Consider the following 22,734-nt stretch of genomic DNA (forward strand, 5'->3'; position numbering starts at 1 on the left):
TTCGCTACACAACTTGGATCAAGCCTTGGAGTTTCATCAAGAGGAACTTCTTAGGGTTTCAAAAAGGTAAGAATTTCTTCCCTCAATTCTCCAATTTCTAATTTGGGCAAAAGATGGTTAATGGGGAGTGTGATTCTTGGGTGCGAGATTATTATTTATACATGCATGTACCAACAAGGTTTGTGAGAAGATTGTTGAGCTTAAATCGGTAGAAATTAGGTTGTGGGATGAAGGAATGCACCATAGAAGAACCTTGAAATCATGATGCACACCTAGTGTTTGATAAAATGCTCAAATAAGCTGTAACCATGAATGTTTTCCTAATTTGTGGTCATTTTTGCTACGTATCGGGGATGCTAGGATTTACGGAATATTGTAGTAACCTAAGAAAATCTCAAAACAAGGTATGTTGGCTAAACTTGTCTCTTAGAATTGTTATTGTAAGTCCCGAGTTGTTAATTATTAATGGACTATTCTGAATAAGCTTTGTGCCGAAAGATAAATATTCAATATGTGTTCTGAATGCTCTAATCATGTTATGTTATCCTTCGGGAATGTGTTCAAAGTATGGGTTGCGTATTAAACTGTTATGACTTCTAATCGTGTTTCAAATAAAAGTTATTACGCCAAATTGTGTAAGAAATCTCAATATGCCTAACACTCTTATTTGCCCACATGTGTTCTTAATGCCTTGTTGTTGAAAAATCCACGATGATATTTGAAAGTGAAAAAGGTGAGCATGAAATATAAAATACGGCCAACGTGCCAAGAATGATATTATATTTGGGGCCACTGGGGCCAATAAAATGAAGATATGTGTAAAAGATTATGAATTGAGCTGAATGTCCTTTATTTAATAAATATTTTTGGGAGTATCGTTAGTCAACAAGGAAGGGTAGGTTGAAATAACCTAACGTGAAACTACACGTGTCGGCATAGGAATAGTTTGTGGTATTGTGAATACACCCTCACCCGCACACATTGGGGTTAGGCGGCAGGGACGCTTTGTGTAGAGATTGTGGTATTGGGAATACACCTCCACCCGCACACATTGGGGTGAGGCGGCAGGGCCGCTTTGTGTAGCGATTGTGGTATTGTGAATACACCTCCACCCGCACACATTGGGGTGAGGTGGCAAGGCCGCTTTGTGTAGAGATTGTGATTGTGGTTGATGTCTTTGGGTGATACGGCCTAGCCAATCAGGCCGTGATCGGACTCCATGCTTAATCACAGTGGTATATCAGTGCTAAAGATATCCCAACCTAAAATAATGAAATTTACGGTCTTCGACCGCAGACCCGACTTCGTAAGCTTAAGTTTGGGAAAATTTCACCGGATCTCATTTTTATCATTTTGCACGTAGGGTCAATTTTGAGGGGTTATCTTATATTTTAAAGATAGGATAGAGAGCTACTCTAGAGAGAGAAAGGGGAGGATTCAAGGATTTCGCTACTCAACTTGGATCAAGCCTTGGAGTTTCATCAAGAGGAACTTGCTAGGGTTTCAAAAAGGTAAGAATTTCTTTCCTCAATTCTCCTATTTCTAATTTGGGCAAAAGATGGTTAATGGGGAGTGTGATTCTTGGGTGTGAGATTATTATTTATACATGCATGTACCAACAAGGTTTGTGGGAAGATTGTTGAGCTCAAATGAGTAGAAATTGGGTTGTGGGATGTAGGAATCCACCATAGAAGAACCTTGAAATCATGATGCACACCTAGTGTTTGATAAAATGCTCAAATGAGCTGAAACCATGAATATCTTCCTAATTTTTATTCAATTTTGTTATGTCTCAAATAGATTGGGATTGCTAGGATTTCCGGAACATTGTATTAATTTAAGGAAAGCTCGAAGTGAGGTTTGTTGGCTAAACTTCTCTCTTAGAATTGAATCCCCGAATGTTTGCGTAAGTTGATTTGCATTAAACAATATTTTCGTAGTTTCTTGCTTGATTGCTATCCAGGAGAATCAATAATTCAGATTTATATGATTAATAACTAAAATTAACTAAGTGTCTAAAACTATTGACTAATGACAATCGAAACAAAGATAAGCAAGGAAGTTATCGGTGGGAGAAAATAGGAGGTGATAGGATAGGTGCAAGATGATTGTTTGCGATCTAACTCTAGATAATTCACTTCTAATGTTCAAGCGAGTCTCTCGAATTCACTCAATTATTATTTGAAGCATTTAGTAGAAACTCCTCTCTCGGTTAAGTCTCAACCTCTCGAGATGTACCAATTTAAGCACGTGAGGATATGCAGGAATGCATAGTGGATTGGTCTTTAGGAAAACCTCTTTCTATTATTATCTAACCAGGTTTAATCAACGATTCAACTAGCCTCTTTCGATTACTAGGAAAAATTTTATGAACTCAACTAACAATATAATGCAAAGATATCACAAGTTATGCCTATCTCGATTACATGAACAAGTGAATATAGATGCAACAGTTAAATCATCCAAAAATGCTTTAATATATAAAACTTGAGTTATAGTCCACAAACAATCATCAATACACCAAATCCATCAAACTCTAAAGAGAACTACTCCATATATATGGAGTAATTCATCACAAATATAATAAAAGTATAGGAAAACATAAATTCAAACCAAACTTGGGTCTTGAGTGAGGAAGGAATGATGAAATCATTGTGCTTTTACTCCTCCCACTCCTTCTTAGCTTCCTTAGGTCTAAAGTATGTTAAAAGTCCAAAAAATAACGTTTTTCCATGTATTTACACCAAGTAGGGTCGGGCCCAAACGAAATCACCCTTTCCTAGACGAAATAGGAAAACTTGCAAACTTATTGCTTTTCATGTGTCGCACTGTGTGTAGCAGGGTGCGTAGCATTAGTGTTTTTTCTTGACAGACCACAAAAACCCAGCCTTTGAACTTTGTCAATTCCTGACACAAAATTACACTGTTGCGTCGCCCAGTGCATCGCACTAGTGCAATTCTTCAATTGTTGCTTCATCCTTGATTTTTGACGTCCAGAAGTGATGCTAGATCCCGAACACGATCCTGGCTTAATCGTTTGGGTTTTTACTCAGACTTCAATGCTCTAAATAGCTAGAATTAGTTTCACAACATCTACATAACTCGATATCATTCCTACAAGGCATAAAATAAGCAATAAGTTTAAAATACTGCCAATTAAATCTCAAAACAAGTAAAGTGCAGTAAATTAGAGTGCAATAAGTGACTAAACATGAGATTATAGCCTACCATCAACACCCCACACTTAAATCATTGCTCGTCCTCGAGCAATCAAACTACACTTCATTTAGACACGACCTTTTTAAACAACTCTCCTAAGTCATCAGACCAAGAATATTTAAAAATAGATTAATCACTCTAATGTAACATCCTCGCATCAAGAATTGACTCAAAATCACCATGCATTATTTATAACCCGCTCACTTACTCTAACACAGAGGTCAAGCATTACCTAACAATAGAGAGTAGTTCCACACATAATAGATATTAAGAAAAATTAGGAACTCAAGATAGAAAGAACTCACTCACTCTCAGAAACAACAATCATATGCCACAAATGGCGTACCATAGGCTTGCCCATAGTGTACTACTCTACTAATTAGGATCATTCAGTCAAGGATCAAGTAGGAATTTAACGGGTTATAATGTAGGCTGTGGGATGGGTAGGATATATTTAGATATAAGAGTGACTACACCTCCCTCAATACTTTAATACATATACATTAACAATTCATAACCCCACACTTATGTCAAACCATAACTCCACCTTCACATCATTAAATATTAACTCCCTACTTCTTTAAGCACAAATACATCAAGAGTTACCACTGTCAAGGAATATTTTGCACAACAATACACTTATTTTTCTTTTTCAATTCAAGTGGCTCTTACTTTTTCAAAACATTGCACCTTTCTCCTTATTTCATTAGTTCTACTCAAAAGCCAAACCAACCACCCCGCACTTCAACTTTTACAAAGTTCATATCAAATTCAAGTGCTCACGAGAGGTACAAGGATCAAATAAATGGTCAATTCAAACAAATGGATAAGGCTTGTAATGTGGTTGCCAAAGAAACAGGATTACAAGGTCAATGGGGTTAATTAAGATAAATAACAATTAGGTGGGTAATAGCATATAACTGACTCAACAAAGACACGCCTAAATCACTTTCAAGATTGAACAAAACTACTATTTTGCTTTGCAAACACACATGGCAAGTTCTAGACATCAAATGCAATGCACAAAATAACACAAAACCTCACACACACTTGGCACATAACTCACTCAGGATCAGACTCATCACGACAGTCTAGTCAAAGCAGTTAAGCAGAGTTAAAATCAAACAATTTAAGGTACTTATAAAATAGTCAAAAATTGAGCCTAAGCGTGACAACTAAAACACTTACTATTCTCAAGGCATAATAAAGTTAAGAGATATTGCATTCAATTCAAATCATAGCACAAGGTTTTCAACTACTCTACAAAAAAAACTAACTATACCCGGTTCAAACAAAACCCTTGGAAAAAAATGCCGGACAAAAAAAAACCAAGGGAAAATTATTACACTACCTATAAAAGAAAATCTTTTTGTCATTTTCCTTTCGACTTTAATCCCTCAAGAAACCTGTCGATGATATCCATAATTTTTATGTTTCTTTTTCAATTTGTTATAACTACTACAACTAACAAAACTAACACATATACATACAACATACAAATATCCCCCACCCCATTTTAAGTTGTGGCATGTCCCCATAACACACAATTAAAAGCATAAGGTAAAGAAAACTTCCCTGAATATCTAGTTGGGGTCTGAGTCAAAGTCGGGCTCTATTCCTCGCCTTCAAACATATGTGCATATCCATCCAGACAACTTCTTCTCATCCTTATTGGGGTACACCCCACACTTATCTTTGTCACCTAGTGCAACCTTCTCTTTAAACCCCTTCACTTTCCACTCAACACTAGCAGCTGGTTTTTCCTTTTGTGCCCCTTTTCTATATCCATCTTAAACATCACAGTTTTCTCACCCACTCTAAGCATGAGTTTTCTCTCGTGTATATCCAATATAGCTCTACCTAGCGCTAAGAATGGTCTTCCTAGGATGAATGGGGGCTCCTTGTTTTCCTCCATATTCACCACTATAAAGTCCACAGGAAATACGAACTAACACATATTCCACTATCCCCTAGGGTATTAAGGTTGTTTGTTCTGCCAACTGCAAAGATATTGACACCGACCTTATCTCTCCAATCTCCTTCTCCAGTTTCCTGTAAATAGATAGAGGCATTAAGTAAATTGATGCACCAAAATCACATAAAAACTTATCAAACTTTATAGTCCCTAATGAGAAATGTATAGTAAAACTCCCTAGATCTCCACACTTTTGTGGGAGCTTATTTTGCAAGATCGCACCGCAATGTTCTATGAGATTCACCACCGAGGTCTCCTCTATTTTCCTCAGGATTTCCTTCAAGAATTTGGCGTAAGCAGGCATTTGTGAGAGCACTTCTGTGAATGTAAAGTTCACATGAACCTATTTTAGCACATCTAGAATTTTTCAAACTGCTTGTCCAGCTTTTCTCTATATAGCTTTTGAGGGAAAGGTAAAGCAGGCATATGCTCGCTCTTCTCAGGTTCCTCCCTTCTCGATTTTTCTACCTTCTTCTTCTTCTCAGTTTTCATTGGGCCTTTCTTCTTCTTGTCATCATCACTTTTCAGCTGATCCCCACTTTCTTTTGAAATTATCACATCTTTTTGGATTGGTGTGGGATCCTTCAACAGTTTCCTACTTCTCAAGGCCACAACATTCACCGTTTCTTTGGGATTTCTCTCAGTATCAGCGGGGAGTGTTCCTAAAACCCTCTCGGATAATATTGTTGCAATCTGTCGCACTTGTCTCCAGGTTTCGCAAACCAGTGCCCAATTCTTTGATAGCTGCTCCATGAGCGTCCAGTATCTCATATGTCTTGATAGTGAAAGCCTTCATTAGTTTATCTAGACCAGGCTGCATGGACTATTGAGGCTGAAATTACTGCCTTTGTTTATTTTGGTATGCTGGAGCTCCTTGTCCCTACGGTCTAGAGTTATTTTGCTACCAAGCATTCGCAGTACCTCCTGGTGAACTCCATGAAAAATAGGGGTGCCTCTGACCCATTGCATTGAAATTGTAGTTTCCCACAACATTTACTTACTCATTTGAGGCTTGTCACTTATGAGTAGGGTGTCCTCTTCCACATATATCACAAGCTACGTAAGGCTCACTTTGTATCGAGGCTATGGTCAGCTTCCTTATCTCTTTGGACATAGCATCAAGTTGCACCTGCACAGATGTGTTAGCATCAACCTGGTGAACACCAGTTGATCTTCTTCTTTTCGCACTCTCAGAAGGCCACTGATTAGCATCTTCAGATAACTCATCAAGTGTTGTAATTATCTCCTATGGAGTCTTCTTCATCAACGGGCCTCCATCTATGTTGCTCAATGTTCTACGTGAGGCCGGTGTCAATCCATCCCCAAAGTCCTAGAGTTGCATCCAGAATTCAATTCCGCTATGTTGACACTTTCTAACTATCTCCTTAAACCTCTCCCATGCTTCAAAAACTATTTCATTCTCTTTCTGACAGAAGTTATGGATTTCTCTTCTAAACTTGCCCGTCTTAGCTGGGGAGAAATATTTATCAAGGATTTTCTGGTCATCTCTTCCCATGCTCTAATTGATCCCATGGATAAGCTTCGAAGCCATTGCTTTGCATCATATTTAAGAGAAAAGGGTAATGCCCTTAGATACACTGCATCTTGTGACACACCATTTTATTGAAAGGTGTTCATAATCTCCTTGAAGTCCATTAGATGTGTGTTTGGATCTTTGTTTGGCTTCCCTCTGCAGACACAACAATTCTGAAGGGTTTGATGCAACCCTTGATTTAACTCGAAAATATTTGCTGCAATTAAAGGTGGTCTAAAACTTGATAAACCTTGATTGTAGACCGGTCTAGCATAATCTCCATGTGGTCTCCTAGGCAAGGAAGCTATATTTCCGAACTGGTCTGCAGCCAAGGGTTGATTTTAAGAAATTCTCTGACCCCTCTCTTCTTCGTAGATAATCTGTGCATCTCTAATAGCTGCTTTCTCAGCTTCCCGTGTAGCTTGTTCTCTTCCTGCTTCTCTCGTAGCCAGATCTACATTATCCTCATTGTTTCCAGCCATAAGCTCTTTGGTTAAGGATTGCCCAACTTTTTCTGATGTCTCGGTAAGATTTTTTTTCTTCCTCAGCAGTGGCAATTGTTTTTCAATTTCTAGCTCACATGGTAGCACTTCCTTCGCAGAAGTTTGAGTCATGCACCAATCTTAGCTTGTAACATGTGCACAGTCAAAGAACACCAACCGTAAAATGAAAAAAAAGAAAATTAAATATATAAAAAATCCTGAATTAGCACTTCAAACTATTTCAAACACTATTAATTGCCAATCCCCAGTAACGACGCTAACATTTGACGAGCTCGAAACACACACTTAAGGAATTGGAGTTAAACAAATAGGTGGCATTGATCAGTGATAGTGGTACACCCTCTTTCCAGCTCACTTGGTGAGCCTCACTTCATTTCGGGGTCATGTATCTTTTGTGTAATGACACGGCCAGTTGTTTTGAGAGTTGTAGCCCCGTTCCCCCATTTACTGCTCATTTTATACCTTATATATGTTGTGTGACTTGACGGGGTAGTCGGTTCGGGTCTGGAGTGATTTCGGAATAAAATGAGAACTTAGTTACAAGGTTGAAAGCTTAAGTTGAAATGATTGACCGGATGTTGATCTATGAGGAAACGACTCCGAAATGGAGTTTTTATGGTTTTGTTAGCTCCATTGGGTGATTTTAGACTTAGGAGTGTGTCCGGAAAATTATTTGTAAGTCCGTAGTTAAATTAGGCTTGAAATGGCGAAAATAGGAAAATTAAGTTTGGAAGTTTGACCGGGGAGTTGACCTTTTGATATCGGGGTTGGAATCCAATTCTAGAAATTGGAATAGGTTCGTTATTTCATTTATGATTTGTGTGCAAAATTTGAGGCCAATCGGACTTAATTTGATAGGTTTCGATATTGAATGTAGAAGTTGGAATTTCTTAGTTTCATTAAGCTTGAATTGGGGTATGATTCGTGTTTTAGCATTGTTTGATGTGATTTGAGGCCTCGACTAAGTTCGTATGATATTTTAGGACTTGTTGGTATATTTGTTTGAGGTCTCGGGGGCCTCGGGTTTGTTTCAAATGGTTAACATATCAAATTTGGACTTAGAGGAAATCTAAATATTTTGCCTTCTGGTGCAATCGCACCTGCAGACATTTTCTCGCAGGTGCGAGACCGCAGAAGCTAGCTTGGCATCACAGAAGCGTGAGGTCCACAGAAGCGGACGTGACCTCGTAGAAGTGAGTCCGCAGAAGCGACACCAAGGTCGCAGAAGCGGAGGTAAGGGAAGCCAGGCAAAATCGCAGAAGCGGACTCTTGTCCGCAGAAGCGAAGGTAGTCACAGAAGTGGTATTTTCACTGCAAAAGTGGAACAACAGATGCGGTTAAATTTGCTGTAGAAGAGAAACCTCTGGGCGGTGTACAAAAACATAGGGGTCCGTGATTTTTTCATTTTTGGACATTTCCAACACGGGTTGCAGCTATGTTTCATAGAGAATTCACGGGAAAACTTGACGTATGTTACTTGTGATCATTGTTAGTCAATAACATTGAATTATCATTAAGTGTTTCGACCAGATTACGTGTTTTTGAGGTGAAATTTGAGGATTTGGCCCTAGAGATTTGAAAATAAGATTTGATGTGTGGAGGTAGAGTTTTTGTCGGAATTCGGTAAATTTGGTATGGTTGGACTCGTGGTTGAATGAGCATTCATATTTTGTAAATTTTGTCGGGTTCCGAGACATGGGCCCCACTGACAATTTTGAGTTAAATTTCGGATTTTGTTGGAAAATTAGTATTTTCATATGGAATTTATTTTCTATAATTTGTGTTGACTCTATCGAATTAATTGTGACTAGATTTGAAGCGTTCGGGGGCCGATTCGCGAGGCAAAGGCATATTGGAATAAAGAATTACACGCCTTGAGGTAAGTAATAGTTCTAAATTTTATTCTGAGGGTATGAAACCTCGTATTACGTGTCATGTATTTGGTTTTGAGGTGACACACATGCTAGGTGACAGGCATGTGGGCGTGCAACGTAGGAATTGTGACTTGGTCAAATTCCGTGGAATGGTGTAGATTGAATAATCTGTTGTTATCTGTACATTCTCCATGTAGTAGAGAAATTGAACCACAAATCATGTTTAGACTATGTGTTGGCACTGTAGGAACCCACAGAGGTCATTTACATATTGAATTATCTGCTAAATTGTTGTTTTGTACTCAGCCTGATTGTGAGATAGTTATACTATAGCACGTGAGTTATCCGTACAGCACATGAGTTGTCTGTGCGAATCCAGATATTATACTATAGCACGTGAGTTGTCCATGCAAATTATAGCGCTTGGGCTGAAGGAGCCCCTCTGGAGTCTGCACACATACCCAGTGAGCGCAGGTACCTACTGAGTATGAGTGTCGAGTGCTGAGTGAATGGGAGGGCTGAGTGACTGTGGCCTTGAGATGATGTATTTGATTTCATATTTGTTGCACTTAGCTTCCATGTATCACTGTCTTGAAAAATCTGAAAGATATACATTCTGTTTCAGTTGAACTTGACATGAAATTACTGTTTTGGCCTTAATTGTCGAACTTGAAAGCATGCCTACCTTCCTATGTTAAAAATCACTGTAATTGAACTATAACGATGGATTTCGTCACTACTTTCAGTTCCTTATTTAGTCTTGTTACTTATTGAGTTTGTTGTACTCACGCTATACCCTGCACCTTGTGTGCAGACCCAGGTGCTTTCGGTCACGGCGGTTGCTGAGTTGTGGAGTTCAGATTCTCGGAGATTATCAAGGTAGCTGCTTGGCATTTCGCAGAACTTGTTTCTCCTCCCCTATCTTTCCACTTATTGTATTTAGTTTCAGGTCGTCATAGGCAGTATTTTCCAGTGATATATAGATGTGCATGTACTATGTGATACCCCGATGTTAGAAATTTCTGTGTTATGTTTTGGATTTTCTATCCTGTTTATGAGAAGTTTTATTATTTCAATTTCTTTAAATCCATTATCTGTTAAAAGTGTTGGAGTTATTTCGTAAAGGCTGTCTTGCCTAGTACTATTTTAGGCACCATCACGACAGGTTAGGATTTAGGTCGTGACATTTTGTTCCTCATCTATTATGTTAGAGGTATAGCTGGGGCCTTGTTTTCGGCACTATCATTGTACTCTTTTGTATCTATTAGAGGCTCTGTAGATATAGTGTGGGTTGTGTATTGGTGCTGGGAAGGTCAAACTAGTAATGTTGTATTTGAATCACTTGTTCTACTTCAAACTATGAAAATGTATGTATTTGAGACTTCAAAATGAAGTAACTAATGGTAATAAATTGGTGTTGTATACATGATCTAGCCTCATTATCTAATCAACGAAGCACGTCTTTATTTTAAACATGAGCGAGTTTGGGTAGAAGAAAATCTAGCAGGCTTGCTTGGTCCAGTTATCTTGGTTGAGCGCCAGTCGCGCTCCCCGAGGTTGGGGCATGACACATACTGTCCAACTGGGACATCAACTTGAATTGGAGCATTTACCGCTGAAATATGCGATTTAGTAACCCGTGGAAGGTTAGTAAATGCATCTGCAATTGATTTACAACATTTTGCATATAAATGATCTTTAGAACTTCTTGTTCACATTGATTTGTACGAGGATCCAAATGAGAAAGAGATAATACATTCCAATCTATCTCTTTTTCCAGTTGTTTATTTTCTCCCTCTAATATTGGGAAAATTGATTCATCAAAATGATAATCAACAAATCTGGATATAAATAAATCTTCTATCATAGGCTCCATATATTTAATAATAGAAGGAGATTCATATACTCCCAACCTTCTTTGGAGACCATCTTTGTGCATTGTTCTGGATCAAATGGAACATATACCGCACATCCAAAAATTCTTAGATGGGAAATATTTGGCTCCTGGCCAAAAACCAACTGTAATGGGGACACTTCATGATAACTGGTTGGCCTTATGCGCACAAGTGCTTCTACATGCAAAATAGCATGTCCCCACCCTGAAAGCAGAAGTTTTGTCCTCATTAGCAATGGTCTATGTCACTCCCCGGCCTCGGGGAGCGCGACCGGCACTCAACAAAGTTACCCCGGTCGAGCAAGCCTACACGGTGCCATCTACCCAACTCACCCATGAATAAAGAGAAGAATACATTTCATTAATTAGACAGGAAGAGGTCATGTGAATAACACCAGTTTATTTCCATTAGTTACGTCATTAACAAGTCTCCAAAACAGTACATTGTACAATCATAGTTAAAGTGCAACAAATGATACGATTACAACATTTTTAGTTTAACCTTCCCAAAAATAGATACAACCCATACTATGTCTACGGAGCCTCTAACAGAAACAAAAGAGTGTTTTGACAGTGCCGGCAACAAGGCCCCGGCTATACCTCAAAACTCTATGTACAAAGGATAAGAGATACATGACTCCGAAATGAAGTGGGGCTCACCAAGTTAGCTGAAGAGAGGGTGTGTTGCTATCACTGATCAATACCACCTGCTATGGAACCACTTGTATCCATTAAAGATACAGCGCCCCCAGCAAAAGGGACGTTAGTACATATGGAATAGTATTAGTATGTAAAACTAAACACCCTATCAAAAGAACGAGTTGTCATGCCCTAAAACCGAGGAGCGCGACAGGCGCTCAATCAAGTGAACCCGACCGAGCAAGCCTGTTAGATTTTCTTCTACCCAAACTCATCCACGAATGAAGATAATACATATTTTCATTAATTAGACAAAAATGTGATCATATCTACAATACCAATTCATTACCAATAGTTTTATCATTTTTAAAGTCTCAAATAGGACAAGTAATACAACCACAATATAACATAGTTTGTCTTTCTCAGCACCAATACACAACCCACACTATATCTACGGAGCCTCTAAAAATACCAAAGAGTACAATGATAGTGCCGGGAACAAGGCTCCGACTATACATCAAACACAATACACAAAGAACAAAAGATACATGACCTCGGAATGAAGTGTGGCTCACCAAGTCAGCTGGAAAGAGGGTGCACCGCTATCACTGATCAATATCTCTTGCTTTGGAACCACTTGCATCCATTAAAGATGCAGTGCCCCCGGCAAAAGGGACCGTTAGTACCATCGAATCATACTAGTATGAAAATCAAACACCAATTTAAGAATTCGGAAATACAATATGAATATGATGAACCAGGGTGACAATAGAATAACACAGATAGCCATTAAACCAAAGTTATCAAGAGTTGTCATTAACATTTATAGAATTCAAGATGAGATCCTCTGTAACCATTTCCACACAAAGCGGCCCCGCCGTCTCACCCCAATGTATACTGGTTGAGGTGTAAACACAATACCAAAACTCTACTCAAGCGGCCCTGGCGCCTCACCCCAATGTATGTGGGTGGATGTGTAAACACGATACCCATTTTCACACAAAGCATCCCTGCCACCTCACCCCAATATATGCGGGTGTAAATTCATCAACGATACCAAGAACCTATACAAAGCGGCTATGCCGCCTCACCCCAATGTATGCGGGTGGAAATGCATCAACGATACCAATACCTACAAAAAACGGCTATGCCACGTCACCCCAATGTATATACATGGGTGGTGGTGCAACAACAATACCAAAACTATACACAAAGCGGTCGTACCGCCTCACCCCAATGTATGCGGGTGGAGGTGTAATCCCACAATACCATAATCCCTACACAAAGCGGTCATGCCACCTCACCCCAATATATATGCGGGTGGAGGTATATCACAATCACAATCTCTCCACAAATTTGCATAATAACTTTCACATAAATCACGACTTGAAATTATAACATGTAGATACACAATCTATAGTTTGGAACACATCCTCAATTTACAATGCAATATGATAAGAGCATTTGAAACATGAATTGAATATATATCTTTATCATAAAACTTATCGAAATACTTGATTTGTAATCAACATCTTGGAACTTACAAGGATAATGAGAATCCCAATTCTTAAAGAAGGGTTTAGACAACATACCTCAATCAATATTCCTTAAACTCTAAAATATTCCGGAATTCTTAGCAACTTCAATCTATTGTAGAAATATAACAAATTGAACCAAAATTAGGAAGATGCTCATGGTTCTAGCTCATTTGAGCATTTTATCAAAGACTAGGTATGCATTAAGGTTTCAAGGTGCTTTTATGAAGGATTCCATCATCCCACAACCCAATCTTTATCATTTTTAGATCAACAATCTTCCTACACCCTTTGATAACACATGCATGTAAAATAAACAACTCTCATGACCAAAACTTATCTTGTTAATTATCCATTTCTAGACAAAATTCGAAATTGAGCTTTAGGGTGTAGAATCTTACCTCTAGGATGAAGACCTAGTGAGTTTCCCTTCTTAATCTTCCAAAATTTGAGCAAGAATTAAAGAACAATTATTGAGGAACACCTTCTCACTCTAGGGCACTCTCTCTCACTCTAAAATGTCAGATGTTAGCTCAAAAATGGCCCAAAGCATGTATTTAACGAAGTAGGATCGGGTTTTTAAAACCCAAAAATGAAGCTCCGGAACAAGGTCTGCGATCGCATAATCGATATGCGGACCGCATATCGGTCGCATAATTGGTGTGCAAAACTAGCAAACTCTGCCTGGGTTTGCGGTCACTATGCGGCCCGCAGACTTGTTCTGCGGTCGCATAATGAACCGCAGAACAGTTCTGCGGTCGCATAGTTGACTGCAGAATGGCATCCAAACTGACCCTCCCCTACCTCACTTCTGTGGCCATTATGCGATCCGCAGAGTGATTTTGCGGTCACATAATGGACCGTAGAAACACATTTCGCTGCCAAAATTTTTCCTTTACTCTACTCTACAATCCTAAAACACGTAAGCCTAGTCCGGCACCATGAAACATTATTTTTCCTTTGCGAAATTTTACGGGACCTTACACGAGTAATAGTAAATGGAGAATCAAACATGAAATCAATAAGAGACTCAAACAGTACCAAGGTGTCAAGTTAGGGGAAAGGTAAATTTCAAGTAAGTTTATTAATTTAAGTTGGGAGGTCTTTAGCACCGATACACCACTGTATTTTAGCACAGAGTCCGATCTCAGCCCGACCGGCTAAGCCGTCTCACCCCAAGACATACACTCACAATACCACCATGTGCGCGGCATGGCACCCTATCTCAGCTCGAACGACTAAGCCGTCTCACCGCAATGTCGTGTGGGTCGACATCACATCACATGTCGCTAACAATAATCTCATCCCATTTAAGGGGAAACATCTCAATACACCAATCATCACATATAAGGGGAAACAATCTCATCACATTAACACGAGGATTTTTCAATCACTTCTACACCGGCACGTGTAGTTTCGGGGTTAGGTTATTCCGACCTACCCTTCCAAAATGGCTAAACGATACTCCCAAGGCGTTTAATATTAAGGATTTACCACTTATTTCGTATTCTTTTACACGTCATTCATTTTATTGGCACCATTGGCCATAACGCAATATCATTCTTGGCACGTTGGTCGTACTTCATAATTTATGCTCACTATTTCACTTTCAATCATTATCACGGATTGTCAACAATAAATATTTCTATTCAAGACTTTAAGCACGTATTTGAGCAATTTAGGGTCTTAGACACATGTGATTTCTTACACAATTGACAAGATAGCTTTCATTAGAATCACGTTTTAAATCATAACGTAATAACACACAGCCCATACTTAAACCACATTCTCAACAGTGACTCAACATAACAAGAATCTTTCGAATACATATTGAACGCATATTTATTTTGACACAAGGCTTATTTGGGACAATCAATTTATAATGAACATCATGGGACTTACACGGATATTGCGGGGTGCTATTCTAAGAGAAGTGTTTAGCCAACATACCTTGCTTTGAGCTTTCCTTAATTCACTACACAGTCCCGAAATTCTAGCAACTTTGATCTATTTAGAGATATAGCAAAATTGAACATAAATTAGGAAGAAGTTCATGTTTCCATCTCATGTGAGCATTTTATCAAACACTAGGTGGGCATTATTGTTACTAGCTTCTCCTATGGAGGATTTCCTTCACCCCACAACCCAAAATCTACCTATTTCAGTTCAACTACCTTCCCACAACTCATGAATGTACATGCATGCATAAACAACAACCCTCATCCTCAAAACCTTCCTTCCCATTACATATTCCCAAACAAAATTTCGTAATAGAGGGTTATGGCTATAATCTTACCTCTTGGTTGAAGGTCTTGTGAGCTTTCTTGTTGAATTTTAAAGGTTGGACAAGATTTTTGAGGAACAATTAGCTTAGGAACTTCACCTCTCAGTCCAGGGCCTCCCTCTCTCTAAAAATACCAGATATCCCCTTTAGAAATGGTCTCTTACGTCTAATTATCGAGATAGGGTCGGGTTAAAAAGTTAGAAAAATGAAGCCCCGATGCATCTGTGGTCGCATATACAACTGCATAACACTTCTGTGATCCACAAAATGGGTTGTATAATGTCCCTCCGGAAATGGGTACCCCTGCCTCACTCTGCAACCGGTCTGCGGTCGCATAATGCACTGCAGAACTGACATTCGGGATTTTTTGTGTTGGGTCTGCGATGGGTTATGTGGCCCGCAAAATAATTGTGCGGCCGCATAATGGACCTCATAATGGCCCAAACATTTTCCCAGATTTCTGCTTCATTCTGCGGCAGATCTATGGTCCGCATATCAGTTCTACGACTGTAGAATGGGCCGCAGAAATACCCTGCACTTCCAAAACTTTTCTTCATCTCCTCGACGCACTGTTCAACCCAAAAGGTCTGAACCGATCACTACAATCATCAACGTATAAGTCTACTTCTGTACCATGAAACCTCGAATTTTAGGTAAAATTTTATGGGGCCTTACAGTCTAGATATTAATTGGGGGATTTTAATTAACGATTCGGCTAGACCATTTCGAGTATGAACATGAGCATCCGGATTCTCAACTTTTATTCCAGTGGTTATACAATAATCAGTAAAGGTCTGAGATGTAAATTCACCATCATTGTCAAGACGAATTGTCTTAATTGCATAATCTGGAAATTGTGCTCTTAACCTTATTATTTGGGCCAACAATCTCGCAAATTCCCTATTACGAGTTGACAATAATCACACATGTGACCATCTTGTAGATGCGTCTATCAAGACCATAAAATACTTGAATGGTCCATATGGAGGGTGTATAGGCCCATATATATCACCCTGTATACATCCAGAAATGCAGAGGATTCAATCCCAACTTTAGTTATTGATGGTTTAATAACCAATTTTCCTAGAGAACAAGTAACACAAGATAATTCCTTAAATTGAAGAATTTTCTTGTTCTTCAATGTGTGCCCATTTGAATCTTCTATTATTCTACGCATCATGTTAGAACCGGGATGGCCCAACTGGTCATGCCAAAGGATGAAATCATTACAGTAGTAAATTTTTTATTTACTATAACATGTGATTCAACCACACAAATGTTTGTATGGTACAACCCAGAAGAAAATGCGAGTAATTTTTCATGCACACATTTTTCCCCGCTTTTATTGTTGTAATATAAAGGTATTCAACATTTCCTTCATTAGAGGTCTCAACATGGTAGCCATTTTGGCGAATAGCTTTCAAACTCAACAAGTTTCTTTGAGACTTACTACAATATAATACATTATTAATAGTCAATATCATTTCTCTAGGTAGTAATAAGGTCGCTCTTCCAGAGCCCTAAATTAATTTTGTACTACCAGATATTGTATTAACATAGGCCTTTTTCATAACCAAATAAGAGGAAAAAAAATTCTCTTAATATTGTGTGAGTTGTAGCACTATCCAAAAAATATAAATCTTCATTACTCATCTTGTATCCAATTGAAGACTGCCAAATTTTATGTTCTTCATAAAAAATAAAAGTACACCATGAGAAATATGGAAAAACTAACAACACCAAAAACAACATAAGACAACTTAAGTACTACTTGAAAATAAAAATAACTTTAGAACGAGACAAAAAAAATACTGAAAATACAAATAATAACATAATTGCATTCCCCAGTAAAATGATCAAACTTTAGTTTTGATCCACAAAGAAGTATTCAACTTCCAAATGAATAAGATCATCGAGCCCTTCAAAATCATCATCATTCAAAGCAAAAATTTGCCTCGGCATTATCATCATTTTTGTTTGCAGGCCCTGCCTCAAAATCATTTTTAAAGGCCAAGTGAGACTCCACTGGGACATTAGCAGAAGATACTCCAACATTATTTGCCTTTCTTTTGATGGAGTTTTGATAAAGCCTGACAAAGTGCTCAGGTGCACGACATTCAATTTTCCAGTGACATTTCATGCCAGCGGTGGCAATTACCGCTTTTGCCTCTTGAAGGATTATTTTGAGAACCCGTACTGTTCTCTCATTACCATGACCACCACGATGACGATTATTATATCAACTTTTGTCATTGCCATCCCCACGTACATTCATATGGCCATGGTAATTATTTTATCGTTTTCCAGATTTATCACGTCCCGCTACCATATTTGCTTCAGGAATCGGAGCTGACCCTGTGGGACGGGCTTCATGATAAGGATATTATGTTTCTCAGCCACCAGAAAGCATGAGATCAATTCGGAATACTTTTTAAAACTCCTTTGTACGATATTGTTGTTGTAATACCATATTTGAGGCATGAAAAGTCGTAAATGTCTTTTCCAACAAATACTCATCATTCATAACATCCCCACATAATTTTAATTGGATAGTTATTCGAAATACAGCAGAGCTATACTCACTTACGGTCTTAAAATCCTGCAACTGTAAGTGCATGCACTCATATCGAGCCCTTGGTAATACTGTAACCTTAAGTTGATCATACCTTTCTTTCATGCCAGTCCACAATTCAAGTGGACCATCAAACCTTCATCCAAATGATGAAGAAGGAAAATCACGGCCTTCGCTTTGTCCTGGCTTGATGCCTCATTACCTTGAGTAATGGCGTCACCAAGACCTTTAGCGGCTAAGTGAATCTCAACATCGAGAACCCATGATAGGCAATTCTTTCCAAAAATGTGCCGCAAATTCAAGCTTTGACAAATTCGACATAGTAAAAAATATTAAAGGAAATAAATGAATTCGAAATAGTAAAAAAAACATAAACGAAGAAATTTTCAAAAATGGTCAATCTGATCATAATACCATAAAAATAATAACATCAATTCACTAGTTAATCATCATAAAAATACATGAATTAGTTATGCCACAATAATAAAATATAAACATTAGTGTTTATATGAGCAAATAAGATTACCTGGTCTAACTTGTACATGCATATACAAGTAGTAATAATTTTTCAAAATAAATAAAAACATATTTTATTTTCGAAAGCCATTAGTCGTAAGGAATGAATGCAAAGATATGATAGAAGAAAAACAGGAAGTCATTTGATAGACTATTAAAATTGTAGGAAAAAATATTTCTAACCAATCTGACAAACATGTGAACTATTGGCATTAAACATACAATAGATAATTGTATGTGTCCAGGTACGGCTTAGTATTATGTTTATAAACTAAACATATTAAGGCATTAAGAATGTACTCAGTATAATTGTCATCTTTCCCTTTTACGAAACAATACATAATGCTAATTGAGTAAATCCAAAAGAAGTAGATTCCACATAAAAGAAATGCGTAGCAACAATTTGATATTTAAACACTAGGTTGTAGATATATTCCTTGCAAGTGGAATTCAATCTTGAAGTTAGATACTTCGTGCTAATAACGTATTAAGAAATGTACCTCAAAGTAACAATATAAAATAATAACATAAGTAATAGAATAAAAAAAGAAGAAATAACTTTCTTATTTCATCAAGTGTTCAATTGTGTCCCATATCACATTTCTTGTCTCTATCTATACTATTACAGAGATGATTGTCTTAAACATGACATTAACAATTGAGATCAGGTGGGAGGATCACGGGGAGAGGATATGGAGGTGTGGGAGTTACAATCATAATAGTGATGAATAGTGGGAGGTTATTTTCATCATGGGTGAAAGTGTAACGACCCGATCGGTCGTTTTGAGCTCTAGCACCTCGTTCGACGGTTTGAGACCTTGAGTAGCTTCACTTCAGGAATTATGACTTATACGTGTGGTCGGAATTGAACTTCGGGAAGTTCGGAGTGGATTTGGAAAGAAATATTCTAATTTCGGAAGCTTTAAGTTGGAAGAATTTAGTAAGGTTTGACTTTTAAGTAAACGACATCGGAATAGGGATTTGAAGGTTCCGATAGGTTCGTATGATGATTTCGGGCTTGGGCGTATGTTCGGGTTGAGTATCGGATCACCCCGGGAGTAATTCGGCGCTTATTATGGAAAATTGCTATTTTTTAAAGTTTTAGAATTTCATAAGACTGATTTGAAGTGGATTTTATGTTATCAATGTCCGTTTGGAGTTCCGAGCCTTGGAATAGGTTCGTATCGTGATTTGTGACTTGCACGTAAATTTTGGGGTTATTCCGAAATGTTTAAATATAATTCAAACGCGTTCGGCAAAATTTGAAGGTTGGAAAGTTGAAAGAAAGGTTTTGGTGGTCGATTTGTAATTTTAATATTGTTTGACGTGATTCGAGGTTTCTATTAAGTCTGTATCGTGTTGTGAGATGTGCTGGTATGTTTGGACGGGGTCCTGAAGGCCTTTGGTGTGAATCAGATTGGAAGCGGATCAAGTTTGGACTTGGAGAAAACTGCTTAAGCTTAAGGCTTCTGGTGCGATCGCACCTACGAGGTTATAATTGCAGGTGCGAGACTGCAGAAGCAGCCCAGGGTCGCAGAAGCGGTAGGGAGTGAGGCCGGTTGGATGCGCAGGTGCGAGGTTTGTGATGCACCTGCGAAACTGCAAAAGCGGCCAAAGCATCACAGAAGTGGTAGAGAGTGAGGCTGTTTGGGTACGCATGTGCTAGGTTTGTGCCGCACCTGCGAGATCGCAGATGTGGGAAAGGGGTACGTAGGTGCGACGGGGGGTGAGTTCATTGTTTCTGCAGAAGCGGATACCTAGACGCAGGTGCAACTCTGTAGAAGCGGAGTCTGGTCCGCAAATGCTAAGGCTTGAGGGCTGAAGGGGACCGTAGAAGCAGAATTTTGGCCTCACCTGCGGAACCGCAGAAGCGGTCAAGTGGCCGCAGATGCAATGATCGCTGGGCAGAGGGCTTGTTTAAGTGCCAGGGTTTGGCTCATTTGCATTTTATTTCTTCCATGGGAGCAGGCCTTGGAGCGAGTTGGAGTGTCATTTTCAACGCCAATCATGAGGTAAGTAATTTTAACAAGTTCTGAGTTGAATATACGAATATGGGCTTGTAAATACATGAAAAATTATGGAAATTGTGGGGTTTTGGTAGAAAAATCTAGAATTTGGTATTTTTGGATTTTTGACTATGAAATTGGACATGGAATTAGGAATAAATTATGTATTTGAGTTTGTAGTAGTATGGGTAATGATTATCTTCAAAAATCTTTGAAATCCTAGTATATGGGTCCGAGGGTTGACCATATCGGCTTTTAGAGCAGAGTTGGGATCTGTTATAAATTGATTAATTATGGGTAATAGAGTATATATTTATGGATTTGCACATTTGTTTGGCTAGTTTTGGAGAGACGGGCATCGGTTTGAGGTGTTAGAGTGGCATCAGAGCCGGCTATGAAACTTCGGAGCGAGGGAAGTCTCATGTCTAACTCTATGAGGGAAAACTACCCCCTAGGTGATGTATTTGATATATGCTACTTGTTTCGGGGGCTACGTACGTACGAGGTGACGAGAGCCCGTACGTAGCTAGATTCATGTTATGTCCGAGTAAACTTAGGTTCCAGCCATGCTATAACTATACTATTTAAGTTGTCTCTCGCCTATTAAATTCCTTTATTTTTATGTTGCGACTTGAGACAAGACTTGCGTAGAGTGATAGACTTGCTATTGTAGATATTTGACGGCTTCATGATTAGCCGCAGAATAATCGTACTCCTCTTTCGAATTTCTCTCGCGTTATGCATTTTCATCGAAAGGTTTCCATTAAAATTTATAGCTCACACGTCTATTCGTGAGTGATTTCAAGGACCCGTTAAAGCTTCTTATTCTAATGGGATCAGATCGTTCGCCTCAGTAGTATAATAGACACATCTATGGTTCGTGTCGTTCAACCCTCGGTAGTGCGCACATTATGATGGGATCGGGTCGTTCTCCTCGGCAGGATTATGTATCACACTCTTATGGGAGAGGGTTGTTCGCCTCGGTAATAAAATAGATGTATCTATGGTTCGTGTCATTCGACCCTCGGCAATGCACATATTATGATGGGATAGGGTCATACGCCTCGGCATTTCTATAAAATACTCTTATGAAATCATGCATAATAATTGACAAAAAGCCAATATATCTTTGAGTTTTCCTGATTTGAACTGTGATGACCTATCTGGTGAGGTCCATTATATATATATTCCGATTGAGGAGGTAACTACTAGCTGAGAGCTTGAGTTATTGCTAAGAGGAGAATTTTACCATGTATTTATACTTGTTATTTCATTTATTTACTCTGATTCACATCCGTTTACTTCTACTGTATCTGTCTTATTGGACCACTAGTAAGTGTCGATGTCGACCCCCCGTCACTACTTATCTTGCGTTAGGCTAGATACTTACTAGGTACGCGTTGATTTACGTACTCATGCTACACTTATTATGCAGGTACATATATGTCTTGTGGTCTTTTGGGCGCAAAGGCACGCCTATTGCGGGGACTTTACCGTGAGTTGCATTCCATGTTATGATCCGCAACCTGCAGAGTCTCCATCAGAGTTATTTATATTCTCCTGTCTAATTTGTATTCCAAACAGATGTTGTAATTTATTATATTTCCTAGTTGATGCTCATGCACTTGTGACACCTGGTTTTGGGGGTTCCTACATGTTGTTCATTATTGTAGTTCGTGTAAATATTATCATCTACCCTGTAAATTCTATTTCATACCATTTAATTAATGAAAATTATGATTTCAAAATACTAAAATGAGTAATTAAGTTGATCAATCACCGTTGGCTTGCCTGACGGCGGTGTTAGGCACCATCAGGACCTTTAGTGGATTTTGGGTTGTGACGGCTTGATATCAGAGCGTTAGGTTCACTTAGGTCTCATGAGTCATGAGCAAGTCCATTAGAGTCTTGCGGATTGGTACGGAGACGTCTGTACTTATCTTCGAGAGGCTACAGGGCTGTTAAGAGCACTTCCCTTCTTGATTCCTCATCGTGCGATTTTATTCAATTGAGGCTTGTGTCATTATTTCCTCCCTACTCAATCTTACGCAACATAGGCACTTGTTGTCAATTGGGAATCGAGGAGTTGTAGTGGTACTGCAGACGTGGTGCGGGATGTTTTTTCTAGCATGTTCACGTAGGCTATTATCGTCGCCTTGCTGATGGATGTTCTTTTATTCCAG

The 22,734-nt window shown here is 38.7% G+C and overlaps 1 non-coding gene across 1 annotated transcript; it reads left to right on the plus strand.

Moving 5' to 3' along the window:
• The first annotated feature begins 6,549 nt into the window (after nt 1–6,549).
• Nucleotides 6,550–6,653, plus strand: LOC142178851 (small nucleolar RNA R71). Its single transcript, XR_012707067.1, has one exon. It is a non-coding gene; the product is annotated as a small nucleolar RNA R71 (small nucleolar RNA).
• Nucleotides 6,654–22,734: the final 16,081 nt, after the last annotated feature.

Source organism: Nicotiana tabacum, unplaced genomic scaffold (assembly GCF_000715075.1).
Source record: "Nicotiana tabacum cultivar K326 unplaced genomic scaffold, ASM71507v2 Un00002, whole genome shotgun sequence".
Classification (NCBI taxonomy): domain Eukaryota; kingdom Viridiplantae; phylum Streptophyta; class Magnoliopsida; order Solanales; family Solanaceae; genus Nicotiana; species Nicotiana tabacum.